At 33.8% G+C, this 13,953-nt stretch overlaps 1 long non-coding RNA gene across 1 annotated transcript in view; it reads left to right on the top strand.

The window, feature by feature from the left end:
* Positions 1-1,779: 1,779 nt before the first annotated feature.
* The window catches only part of LOC145688505 (uncharacterized), a 70,594-nt gene continuing 58,420 nt past the window's right edge, over positions 1,780-13,953 (top strand). The window contains exon 1 of the long non-coding RNA XR_014131926.1: positions 1,780-2,276. This is a non-coding gene — a long non-coding RNA (uncharacterized LOC145688505). The remainder of the gene's footprint in view (positions 2,277-13,953) is intronic.

Here is a 13,953-nt window from a genome sequence, read left to right as displayed (position 1 = left end):
CCTCACACACCTTCAGACTGGAGAATAACACTGTTCTTTATTCTTCATTGGTGCTCACTGCCAGCGGAGAGGCCATGTTCTCTCTGCAACAGAGGAAAGAAAAATCTAACAATTAAACGCGCATTAGAGTTGTGTCAAAAGTGTAGATAATTTTCACTTGAGAGGGATATATGGCCTACCCGAATTCAACATTTCACTAAATGGTAAGCGTTCTCTCACCTTTTGTGTAAGAGAAGCTTGGTTTGATTCACGCTGGAAAAGTATGTAATTCAGAAGCTACATTAAGTTGTAAATTAACGTGCCAATGTTTAGAAAATGAAAAGAAAGAGACAAGTCTATGTATTGCGAATATGTATATCATGTACATCACATTTCTTACATGAGCAGTTCCGCAAGATTTAAGATATATCTGGGTTCAACACTGCCTATGGATGTTGTGGACTCAACGTTATGAACATTGCATTTATTTATTACTCCTACACATATGCAATAAGCCAAATACAAAGAGGAAACACATTTATTATTATTATTAAACTTCTCACATATCCATAATAACAGCTATAGACAGTAGCGTACCCAGGAATTTATTTCGGGGGGGTCCAAACTAAATATGAAGCTATTTTATATTAAAATTGCTAAAATTGCCCCTAAAATTAGGCTAAATTTTTAAAAAGTCGAAATTTCGGGGGGGGGTCCGGACCCCCGTGTCCCCCCCCCTTCCGTACGTCCCTGGCTATAGATTATGCCTATCAAAAAGGCAGATTCAGACAAATCTCCCTATATACCGAAAATACTGGAACTGCCTAATAGAATAATTGAATTATTCTTTGAAACAGCACATGGGCAGATATTGCGTAAAAAAAAAAAAAAGTATGCAAAATCTCAGCAATAGTAAAGTAGGCACTTAAATCCGAAGGAAAAAAATGTATCCCTTCTATAGTTTTAAATAATATATGGCCAGTGATAATATCATGGGTAACCCGGGAAGAATCCCCCCAGAGAAACGAAAATCTTCCTGAGTTATTTCCCCGATCGTGCTGAATATAGGTAAACAGTACTGTCGCAGTACCGTTTCTCATCCTTCATATATTTAAAGTCCCCTCCTATGGAGGGACATCTCAAATCGTCACTGTAACAATATTTCCAAAGTATTAATATATTATACTGTTGCATTACTTTTAAAAAAGAAGTTATAAAATACATTCATTATATAGAAAGAAAATCGCCACTTAAATTATCGGAATAACCTTAGAAGCGGTATGTTTCTATTAATAACGATCATACAAAATATTTGTTCTGTAATAGAAACGCAAACCAAGAACAACCTTTTGATTAAAAAAAAAAAAACAACTTGTTTTTGTCTTAAGAAGACTCATCTATAGCGCTAGTAGGAGAAATAGCGAAACGTTATACTTTTTTTTTTTTTTTTTTTTTTTTTTGTTACGTAAAGATATACTTATTTCATGCAAGCGCTTTAGCATATAGCCTATTTTAAGGGTTCATTGAGCGGAACTAAATGATCTGCATTGTGAGTTCGATGGAGATGGTGCACTGTCGAAATTATGGATTACTCAAATGTCCACATTTTCACTCTCCATTCGTTCTTGTACAAAACTTTGAAAATTATCTCGCTTTATACACTTTTCATAGTCTCTATTGAATTAGTGTGTGAACAGCTGTCTGAACTTTGGAATATGACTCCCAGATGGCATTTTTTTAAGAAGACTCCCTCACTCACATTCCACTACACATCGGATGAGCGAAAAGCTAGCTTAGATTCCCCTTCAGAGCGCTCAGGTAAATCCCTCACTTCCCTTTATGTAGGAATGGTTTCTTCCAACCAAACACGCGCGCAGCGATTGGTAGTTTGCTTCATCGAAGCCACTGTGCCGTCTGCTTCCACGAGGCCGGCGGTGGGATCTCTTCGATGTTTGAAGTGTCCGAGCATCAAAGCATTGTTTTCGAACATCAGGTGTTTTTATAGATCTTTAATAAGACAAAGCGATTGAATGCGTATGTGTGTACGGTACTAAGTCTTTAATCAAAGAAAGGTGTCCTTTCTTTCGTTATTTTTGAATCAGTTTCTACGCTTTTTTAGTATTATTATTTCGAAAATCTAACTTTTATCAGTTGTGTCATTCCACACGGATATAACAAGAGTGGTCGGATAAAGTCAGACTGGATGTGCTATTATAGTCACCATCATCCAATTAGTGTGGCCAGGTCTGTTTACGATGAGCAGTAGACCTGGTAAGCCCAGTGCTTACCACCGATGTGTAAGTATTAGCATTGCGGTTTGAAATCATTATTTCATTAATTAAATGTATGTGTTGTTTTGAAATTTAATTAAAGAAGCAATGTTTTGGTCGCTTACACGGAACATTAATAATTCGAACGTGATGTTTATACTGTTTGTTACTTTAGCATTTAATATCCTGAATCCTGAATAATGCATAGTTACAATACCCTCTCGTTTATGGAAGTTCGCGCTTTACTTCGTTCTCGGGAGCAGCGCGCCACATATATTCTAAGTTCGCGCTTTCACTTTCTGTTCGCACTCACTCCCCCTCTTCACTTATCCTGGATGGACATTCGGTCATATATATTGAATTGCACGTCACAGTGAACTCCAAACTTGTGTCACTATTAATCATCATGCATACTGATGGAACGCATGCTTAATAATGTCGCATGTCTTTTATTTACCTGAAACTAAAGCAAAAACTTGGAAAATAAATTACAAATAATGTCATAAAAATAAAGAATTGACAGGCAATATGCATTAGGGACATGATATTATTGAACTGTATATGTTCGAAATAGTTATTAAATTCAATATATATTAGAACATATCTTCTACCTATCACCCTCTTTCTTACCTCAATGAATTGCTTTAATTATAAAAATGAGAATAAATCTAATCCTATCATTTTGTCATGCTTTGTATTTCATGATGCTGCGGAAAATTTAAAAATCTCTGTGGACTTATAATACAGCATCGTGCATGTGGGTTTTCTCGGGGTACTTCCGTTTCTTCCCACATTCTCTTTGCATCTCTTCGACCAATTGCAGACTGTTTATCTTAATACTATCATAGGGCCTATATGTTGTCTGAAATCGACACACGCGAACTATACAGACTAGCGCGTTAGTCTTGGAAACCATGACGGTAGTAGTAGCGAATGTTCCACAAAGTTTGTAGTATATATATATATATATATATATATATATATATAAAGAGAGAGAGAGAGAGAGCTTGTTTATTTGAATTTTTTTAAATTATCAAAAATTTCTTATCGAGAAACTGAAAAGAAAATAATCAACACAACAATTGTGAGGTTATCTTAACTTGATACACAGAAATGAACTTCAATAAATAAATTATATATATATATATATATATATATATATATATATATATATATACTTTCCATTTCTAATTTAAAATAGGCCTATATAAAATAAAGTAGATAAACTATCAATATCGAGAGGCTTGTTTTTCATTCTCTTTGTGCATGTTACAATGTCTTGTTTGCTTATGATTCGATTGTTAAATGTGGAAGACGAAGACATTCCGTGAAACTCTTTTGATACATGGGAACATCGTGCGGGCAGAAGAGAAGGCAGGCTTCTTTGAGGTCGACTGTCAACGGACATTACTGTAACCATTGTAAGTTGCTCTCCCTTTCTCTTTGATGAGCTCATCATTATACAAAACTTTCACTTGTTACAGCACCAAACTCACGATCGGTGTAACTACATTATCACTCGTTGACAAGAAAAAAAAAACAAATTAAAAGAAAAAAACTTCCGCAATACTCTTTTGTGGAACACATTTTGTCTGAGCATTAGCATCCTCAATTGACTACTTATTACTTTTTCTTCCTTTCTCTTTACTTGAGAAAAAAAAAATTACGAGAGTTTCTAATGGATTCTCCCGTGTTGTAAGAATCTTAATTTAATATTCGAAGAGGGTCATCAGTGTGCAATATCATCCACGGAACAAGAACTTTAGTATAACTGAAGTGAATTCGTTCTCTGTTACTTTCTCTTATTGCCTTGAAACTAACGATCAATTGTAATTCAATTATATTTTGGAAGATCACTTTAAAAAATGTTATAAACATAATATATTGGAACACAACAGTAACTCCAACCATTATTTCGTGAATATATGCTCGTGAAACTAGCCTTGAGCCTAATTGAAGGTGTTAAGGAAATTCTCAATCACGATGACCGCAGCCCAAATCACCTAGTTTCAAGTGAAGATACGCCAGCGAATAGTTTCTTTCTGCCTGTTTGTAAGTGGTTGTTTTTTGTTTTTGCAAATGCGGACGAATTTACATGCAGTTTCTATTTGACTGTTCACCCTAAAATGAGATATTTGAATTTTTATTTATAACGTAATTTTGTTTGTTTAATTTATGAGCCTAGCTATTCCTTTCGCATAAGTAGGTCAGACATTTATACTTGCCTAAGGGAGACATCTCTCGGTAGTAAACAACCCAATGGAAGGGGAGCATATATAAAGTTTTAATAATCGCCTTCGACCATTGAAGCCACTCACTATTGTTAATTGTAAATTCATCATTCTAGAACTATTACCAATATTGCAAATGCAGTAATAATAATAATAATAATAATAATAATAATAATAATTATTATTATTATTATTATTATTATTATTATTATTATTATTATTATTATTATTATTATTATTATTAAAATCATATTCCAACGGAAGCTCTTTTCATTTCTGTATTGCTGCTTCCCTGAGTATTTTGTTCACTTGGAGGACATGCTTATCAAGGATATTTCAGTTATGAATTCCTACCGAGCGGGATAGCTCATACATTTGTAATAGCGTTGCCTCGCATTCTGAAAGCAAAATTCGCGCCTGAATCGACAATCTTCAACTTAAATAGCTGCCCAGTGTTTGCTAACAGGCATCGCAAGGCAGACAGACAGTCTTTTGCAGAAAACGGTAAAGAAGCACTTACCTTATTGTCATTCATTTAGAAGTATTTTCGTATATATACATAGTATTGATTTTGTTATCTTACATACATATTCCCAGCGTTTTTATTTAATTATTGGGAAGCAATTAATGTTTCCAGAATGGAGGAAAGTTTTGTTCGCAAAGTGGAACAGATAAGAAAATAAATAAATAAAGCATCTAGATAGAAATTAATATAAAATGATTCATAATTATTTACAAAGTTTTATCCAACATATTACCTGTTTTGTGACTGGTCTTAATACTTGAGATATTTTTTTCTGGTTTCAGTGTACGAGTAGTTATACACCTTTGATGCATTGAGATGCATAGCAGTAAAACTTCTTAGAAGGGTCCATATGATATTTTTTTTTAGTTAAAAAAAAGTAACTTCCCATTTTGAAATTCATGGTATATTCCGACCTTTGACACATTATGAAAAATAAATTAGAGACTATAAATCTGATAAAATTCAGGTACACGGACATATTTCGCTATGTGAAAACGCATAACATATGAAGGTAGAAGTGTCTACATGTGAAATTTTGTAGGTTGACAATAATAATGATAATAAAATAATAATAATAATAATAATAATAATAATAATAATAAATGTATAAATAAATAAATAATGCCTCTCGGAAATGATTTTCTCATATCTGTAGCAAATTATCAATTTTGCCTGTGATCTGCAATGTCATAAATTCGTAAGTAGTTACACAATGATGATGGAGTCCTCGTTTAGACCGTCTTGAATTAACATATTATCCACGTTTGAATTCTCTTGAAGTAAAATGTCAGACGTGACACAAAATTGAACAAATTAGAATTTGAAATACCCCTATAAGTAATACAAGGAATGTTTATTTCTGTTAACTTTTCTTTTGAATTTGAGTTAAATCGATGTAAATACAAATTTATAGCGACCATTTGCAATGCATGCATATGAAATATATAAATTAAAAATAAAAGAATAAAATGAAAAATAATAAAATAAAGTACTTCTACAATTTTATTGAAATGCAGCCGAATAAATCATTTGGCATATTTTCGAGTTTGTGATGGATTATGTATTAATATATTGTGATGATTTATATCAAAACGCTGGAACGATTTTTCGAGTAATTCAATACGTTGTTGATTTTATGCAGATTAACATCTTACTGGTGTTTAAAAAAAAAGTTTAACTAATTGATTATGATTTGTCTCTGAATTCATAATTTATTTAACTAAATTTATTTCTAAAACTAAAGACTCTGACGTTAGAGCCCATGAAGGACTATAAATAGGCAGATACCTACTTTTTGTTTGGGTGACGTGTGGGCAGCACATCTGTTCTAATCGATGTTACTCGTAACTTCCGCTATACATATTAATTTAAGTAGTTCCCCAATTACGATCCTGATTCAATACCGAAACTTTTGTGCTATCACTGACAGACTATTTTGGAATTAAACGCACTTACCATTAGATTACACGAATTCAAGGTTGTCTTAGTTAAATTTCGTGATATGTGTATTATTTGTCATTTTCTTGAAAAGTACAGCAATTTATGAAGACCTTGCAATTCTTAAAGAATTTCCTGCATGTGTTCTTAAGTAAAAAAAAAAAAAAAAAAAAAACTTATGTCGGAGTATTATTTAAAAAAAATAATTATTACCTTCAAAATTTTATTAACTCGCACTACTAGTGATGATATCAGGGGTGGCCCAGGGTTAAATTTCTCTCGGAGCTACAAAATTCCTCTCGAGCGCCCTATCTATGTTCATGCTTAATGTGAGGTGCATGTATTTCAGCAGTGCTACTTTTCGCTCCCGTGTGCTGAATGTCCCCCACGGGGGAAGTCTGAAATCGCCATTGTTTACTAGTGTAAGTTACATGAAAATAACTGTTAACTGTTTTATTTAATAAGAAATTATTAAGGCCTTAGAAACGCAAATTCCGTACATATTTATAGTTTGTTACTTTTCTAAAAGTTGTCATTTTTATATATTATGGCCTTATTTTAAAGTTGTTAAACACATCTTATTTTATATGATAATGAGCCCGTGTCTCTATGATAGCAGGGTCCACGGGCTAAAAATGGCATTGCTTTAAAATATCCGTTTATAGTTCCTTATATAAATATTCAAAATTATTAATGGCTTTCCTACTTTGGCAATCAAAAAACAAGTCTTCTCTAAACTCTTCAGCGTGAGCGAATCATCATTATGTTAGTAATTTCCAAATAGTATCAAATTGTAATACTATGGAGAAGAATTGATTCTTAAAGGAAAATAGTAACATATGCAGATTTAAAAAAAATGGATTGTAGTGATTTTATACAATTATTCAGTGATTTATTCAGCTACACAGTTATTAACGAAGCATATGATTCTAATAGTGACACTTGTGTAGAAGTTGTAACTAGGATCTTAAAATGCAACTCCTTTAAAATGATTCAAACCGCTTTAAAGCGATTTAAAATCGTACGAAGCGAATGCTAGTTTTTTTTTCCCCTGTAGATTATTGAACAAAATACACTTATCATTTTAATAAATGATATCCTTTTTTAACAACATTCTTCAGAGAATATTTCTTCAAAAGATTGTCCGAATACCCTTTAATGAATTTTAATATTCGAAGAACATGCTTTTGGATGTTCTCGGATTTTTTTTTTTTTTTTTAGTTGAAACTTATAGTTTAAAATACCTAACTCCAATTTGCTCCCTGCTTATGTCATGTAGGTATATTGTTATTGCCGTTTAACGTATCTTTTTCGGTACTGAGGATACATGAGACATGAACCTACAAGTTATGTGAGATACCAACAAAGTGGGCTCCTACCAAGAATCATACCCGAGTTACTCGTGCCAAAGGCGCTTATGGTAACTATATACATATGGAGGAGCTCTAACTTCTACAAGGAATCGAACGATTATATCTCGTACTTAAAATGTGAATTCTAAACATTTAGCCGTAAGGGAGCTGTGCAGGATTAATTTATAAGATGGTCTGGAAAGAAGGAAGCGTAAGGAACTCTAAGATAAGCCAAACGTCATTTTTTGGTTTCCAGTTGTGTCAGCATATATGGCCCTAGCTGCAATGCCCGTTCTTCCCACGGAGAGAATATATTGATGGAAACTTTTGAATCCCACCTTTAGGAGCATTTCACTGAAAATGTAATAATAAAAACCGTAGAATAATATATGTTTGGCTATAAAACTATCTATCCACTTAGGATACACACTCTAATTAAAGTGGCATGATAAAAATCCAGCTTGAGGTAGGTACTAACTATGTTCTAAAATAATTTCAAACGGGTCACCCGTTTTTCCATCATGTGATCACAAATGCCAGGTAACATCGATTTCATTGTGGCGAAAAAAATATAGGAAATGATCCTTTTCCCCCTTAACAAGGGAAATTCCGAAAACACTAGGACATGTATCCACTTATTTTTAACAAGGAATATACCGACCGAGTCTAACGCACCTAGCTTGAGAGCCTTGTATTGTACTGTATGTTTTCCACATAAATTTTAAAAATGAAATACCTTCTTCTTCTTCCCCCTTAAAACAGAAATTTTCAAAAATGCTGAAACACATGTTCGTTTATTAGGTAGTTTATGTACCAAGTTTAATTTTCCTAACTTGTCAGGCTCGTAAGATACTCTTAATTTATCGCATAAAGTATGTCTTCTTCCCACACCTCACTCAGGATGTGCATAATCAAATTGAAATGATAAAAACCCAATTCAAAATAGGTATAACTGTATTACAACATTCATATCAAACGGATCAACTATTCTCCCGTGATTGGATCACCCTCAAGATCAGTTTATTTCTATATACTATATCATATGACTTACTAAATAAAGCTAGCCAACTAACTCTATTGCCTACGGAACCCAAAGGCTCAATGCCGCGTTCACAAGAGCTCTCCATTGACTTCTGTCTCTAGCCAACTGGATCCAGTTTCTATTTTGTATTCCTATTTCTGCGAGATACATCTTAATATTGCCCTCTCATATGCGCCTAGGTCTTCCTAATGGTACTTTTCCTATTGGATTTTCAGTTAAAATTTTGAAACCGTCCCTACTTTCTTCCATTCTGGCTACAAGATCTGCCCACCTGAGCCTCTTAGACTTTATGGCCCTAACAATGTTAGGTAAATCGTATAAACTATGTAGTTCCTCGTTACAAAGTTTCCGCCATTCCCCATACCTGTCCACCTTGGGTCAGAATATTGCCCTTAGGATTTTATTTTCAGATACTTTCAGTCTGCGTTCTTCCCTCAGAGTAACTGCCCATGTTTCGCAACCATATAGTACAACGGGTATGATTATCATTTTGCACGTTTTAAGCTTCAAATTATTCAATTGGATTCACGAAGACAAAAGATTTTACCTTGAAGAATAACACAAATTCCCTGCTTTTAGTCAACTTTTGTGTGTGTGTGTTGATATGATCTTGATCTGTAAATGTTGAACCTAGATTATTGAAAGTGTTGACTTTGTTGAAAGTGTTATTTTATATTTAACGTATTCATAATTTGCAGCATTACGGTCACCGCGAACTTCCATGTATTTCGTTTTCTCTGCATTTACTTCTCATGTCCCTACACGTATTTAATAAAATATCTGCATTTCTTCCTTTTGTGCAATATTATCCACTATCAAATTTACATAATCAGCGTAAGTCAAATAAAAATCTATATATTTTAATTGAATTTTGCTTCTTCCCCGGTCCTAAATAGTCCAATGAATTTTAAAATAATCGTAGTACCTTTGTAGAAGCAGAAAAAAAAATCTACTTACGAAAAGTTGTCACCAATCTTAATAGTGTATCAAATGAAAATATTGTATTAGCTGATCATCTGGTCATCTAATGGCCTAAACTCAAGTGTTAAAGGAAACAAACCATACATGTATTGTTTAGTAGCACCTTATATATAAAAAAAAAATAAATAAATAATACACACACACTCAGTGTTTGCTCCTATGAATGTTACAAAATGTTAAATTCAACATTTTCCCGTGGACATATTCAAATATCATGAAGTGTTGATTAATTCATTTGCTTAAAATGTTGCTACTGCTACTATTATTTTGCAACAGTTCAGTGTCATGACTGTGTAAAATGAAGTGACACTATATATGTGAAATGCTCATGCATCATACTAGAACTGCATTGTAGCAATCGTGATTATCGGAAATATGTCAAATAGCACTCTTTACTGATTTGTTTCCTTCGTGGGTACTAATTAAAGAGCAGCAGTATCATTTAATTCAGTAATTTTTGCTTTTCACTTCAGCTTGTACATATCCTTGCATTATTTTTTATTTTGTGACTGTAGCCAAATTAAGATACGAAATCAATTCACGTAATTCTTTGTCATTCGACATTGTAAATAGCAATTTCCTATCCACATTTATACGTTGATTTCTGCTTACAGCATATATATATACAGAGTGTATATTATATATACAGAGTGTTTCAAAAGAACACCGACAACGTTTGGGAGGTGATTCCTGACATCAAGATAAGACAAAAATATAAACCAACCTGGATTCACAAATGCTTCCTTTCGAAGTTATAGGCTGCCGAATACATAAAAAATGAACTTTAAAGGTCCATAGTTTGTGTGTAAGCGTTAAGTTTCAATTAATATAATTATTTTTATTCTCAGTAAATTATTTCTTCATATTAATATCAACATTTAGATCCAGTTTTTTTTTTTTTTCAAACGTTATGTCCTACTTGGGATAAGTGAACACACACACACACACACACACATATATATATATATATATATATATATATATATATATATATATATATATATATATATACATGTGTGTATAAAAGTAAGAAAATTCAAGAGTATTGTAATTACGTGAACTTATTATCCATTTTCACCAACTAGGCTATATTGAACGGGAATAATAGAACAAAGTGGATACTAAAATTTATATTCGAGGCAATCTTCATCAATCGTTAAACTCAGAATCACGTTTGTCTTATCATTTACTGTAGAAACGCTCAATCATTAACGTGATCCATTAACATAATTGTTTGAGCTCACTAGTAGCTCAGTTATCCCAGTTGTTAGCACTGTCTATCAGCTTTTCTGTGCACATTGTCCTGAGTTCGATTTCCAGGGAAAGGTGGAGTATATATAGTTCTAAGTCCGTTATTGTACAGACCCTCATCTTTGAAAGTAAATCAACTCCAGAACAAAAATTGGGAGACCAGGTTCTATTCCTGTTGGGATCTCATGTGGCTCGGATTCCACGTTAACCCTCTCAAACACTATTTTCTTTTAATTGTTAAAAATATCTAAGAAAGAATAACAAAATAAAAGCATTCTAATTAACTAACTAGCTGTATGATATATTTTACCCGCAGGTTCAATGTGGCATTCACAAAATATCTCCATAGGCTTCTGTCCTTAGTCAACTGAATCCAGTTTTGTATAACATGTAATGGATCCGTGTTCGTAATGTGGGTTCCTGTCACCACACCACGGTATGGCGAGTTCTCAGGTTGCGGATCAAGGAGAAGGCCTCTAGATATAGAGATCAACTGCGATTATATGGAATAAGAAGTCGCGAATATAATATAAATCAAATAAATAGAGTGTCTGTGTGCGGCCTGGGGACCAGACGAGTGGACCAAGAGTTGCCAAGTTTGACTTGGTCCAGGCTCCAGACCAGGACGAAGCGTTTTTTTTTTTTTTTTTTATTTCGAACCAAGGGTGTCTCAGGGGGAAGGAGGCGTTTACCGGGACCGGCGTGGGGACCAGGCAAGTTGACCGAGAGTTACCAAATTGTGGTCACAGATACATTGGTCCAGGCCCCAGACCAAGGCGAAGATTTTTTTAATCGAACCAGGAAGGTCTCAGGGGGGTGTTTACCGGGACATGTAAAAATAGTCAAAAATGACCGACATTAGAGTCGAATTCACAGTTTTTGCCGTCGCTGAGGTCAATTGTGAAACTGATCGCATTCACTTCCAAATTAACCCTATTCCGCTGCGGGCCGGGGGTCACCGGGAGGATACCGAGACATGTAAAAGTAATTCAAAATGACCGATATTAGTGTCAAATCCATAGTTTTCGCGGTCGCTGAGATTAATGGTGACACTTCCATTATCGATGACTTTCAAATTCAGCTACCACTTATGCGGGCCGGGGGTCAGAGAGGGGATACTGAGACATATAAAAATAGTCCGAAATGGCTGATATTAATGTCAAATCCATAGTTTTCGCGGTCGCTGAAATGAATAGTGATACTCCCACAGACATAAACAAGTAGATGTTGTATTCACTGCTTTTACGAAAGCGTTCAACAAAGTACATCACCAAACCCTACTAACTAAACTCGGACACCTTAATTTTTCTCAACATCTTGTAAAATTATTTTCATCCTATCTAATAAGCCGTAAATAATTCGTCGTGTACAGATCAAACAAATCATTCACATTCTCGCCAATCTCAAGCGTACCTCAGGGATCGAACTTAGGACCACTCCTATTTCTAATTTATATCAACGACCTACCGGATTGTATAAGTAAATCACATAAGTTACTATTTGCTGATGATCTCAAAAGCTATATGGCAGTTAACTCAGTTCAAGATTGTGAACTGTTGCAAGCGAATCTGCATCACATAAGCAGTTGGTGAAAAAATAATTATATTGAACTAAATGCTAACAAATATAGTGTAATGTCATATACCAGAAGACAGTTCTGTATTTCATTTGAGCATGTAATTAATGAACAGCCACTATTTAGGAAAGATGTAGTCAAAGACCTAGGCGTGTACTTTGATCCGAAACTAAAATTCAGATTCCATATTGAACAAATTACCAACGAGGCATTTCGCAATCTAGGCCTAGTCATAAGGTTAGGTAAATAATTCGAAAATATCAATACTTTGAAATCATTATATTATGCGTATGTGCGCTCAAAGCTTGAATATGCGTGTACAATTTGGGATCCTCAAACCAGTAAAGATAAGTTCATGCTCGAAAAAATCAAGCTAAATTTCTGAGATTTTTAACGTTTAAGGACACAGTTTTTTACCCAAGTAAATTTAGCTCCTCTACCCTGTCTAGTAACATGTTAACGTTGGAACAAAGAAGACTTGCAAATACTCTTTTATGATTATATAATATTTTGCATTTGAAAGTCGGTTGTCCAGAAATTGTATCCAGCTTAAGTATGTCAGTTCCGTCGACTAAAACACGGAACATGAATCATAATTTCTTTAGTATCAATAAGTCACGCACTGACATAATGACTAAGTCACCGATAGTAAGAATCGGTGCTGCCTACAATAGCACAGTCAAATTATGTCCAAAAATTTATGTATGTACAAACAACATCCGAACATTCAAGAGAGATGTTACAGATATAATGAAGCAATACGCCAAAGAAGTAAACAACTAATATTGGTAATCAACAAATTATTGGGAATATTATAATTTTACTGTAGTAAGAATTATGTAGTCCGAACACTGTAATTGGGATCCATCCTGTTGTGTTCTATTTAATAAATAAATAAACACTATCAAGGATTCATTAACTTATCTGATTCAGCAACAATTACGATACTAAAAGTTCTAAAGAGAGCTTGATTGGTGAAATTCAAACATATTTTAGAACACTCACTTCTTTCCGTTACGAACCATACTTTTCTAAACCCAATTAGAAGAAAACTCGAACTAACCACAAAATCGTATAAATATTCTTAAATCATACGTATGATTCTAACAAAAACAACAAAATCCCACACAACGTTCTATATCCATACACTTCATTCCAGCAATCGTGAGAGTTTGTTGAATTCGTTCTGACTTGTGACGTGTGGATATGGTTTCTTTGCGTTATATATATATAGGATGTAACAGCTCGTTCTTTGCAAAACTTGGAAGATAATTCTACACATGAAAACAGGGAATAGTGTCTATGTAA

The sequence above is a fragment of the Thermobia domestica genome, chromosome 6, assembly GCF_964235325.1.
Source record: "Thermobia domestica chromosome 6, izTheDome1.hap1.1, whole genome shotgun sequence".
In the NCBI taxonomy this organism is placed as follows: domain Eukaryota; kingdom Metazoa; phylum Arthropoda; class Insecta; order Zygentoma; family Lepismatidae; genus Thermobia; species Thermobia domestica.
The sequence above is the reverse complement of the archived record's forward strand: the minus strand, read 5'-3'. Positions and strand labels throughout refer to the sequence as shown.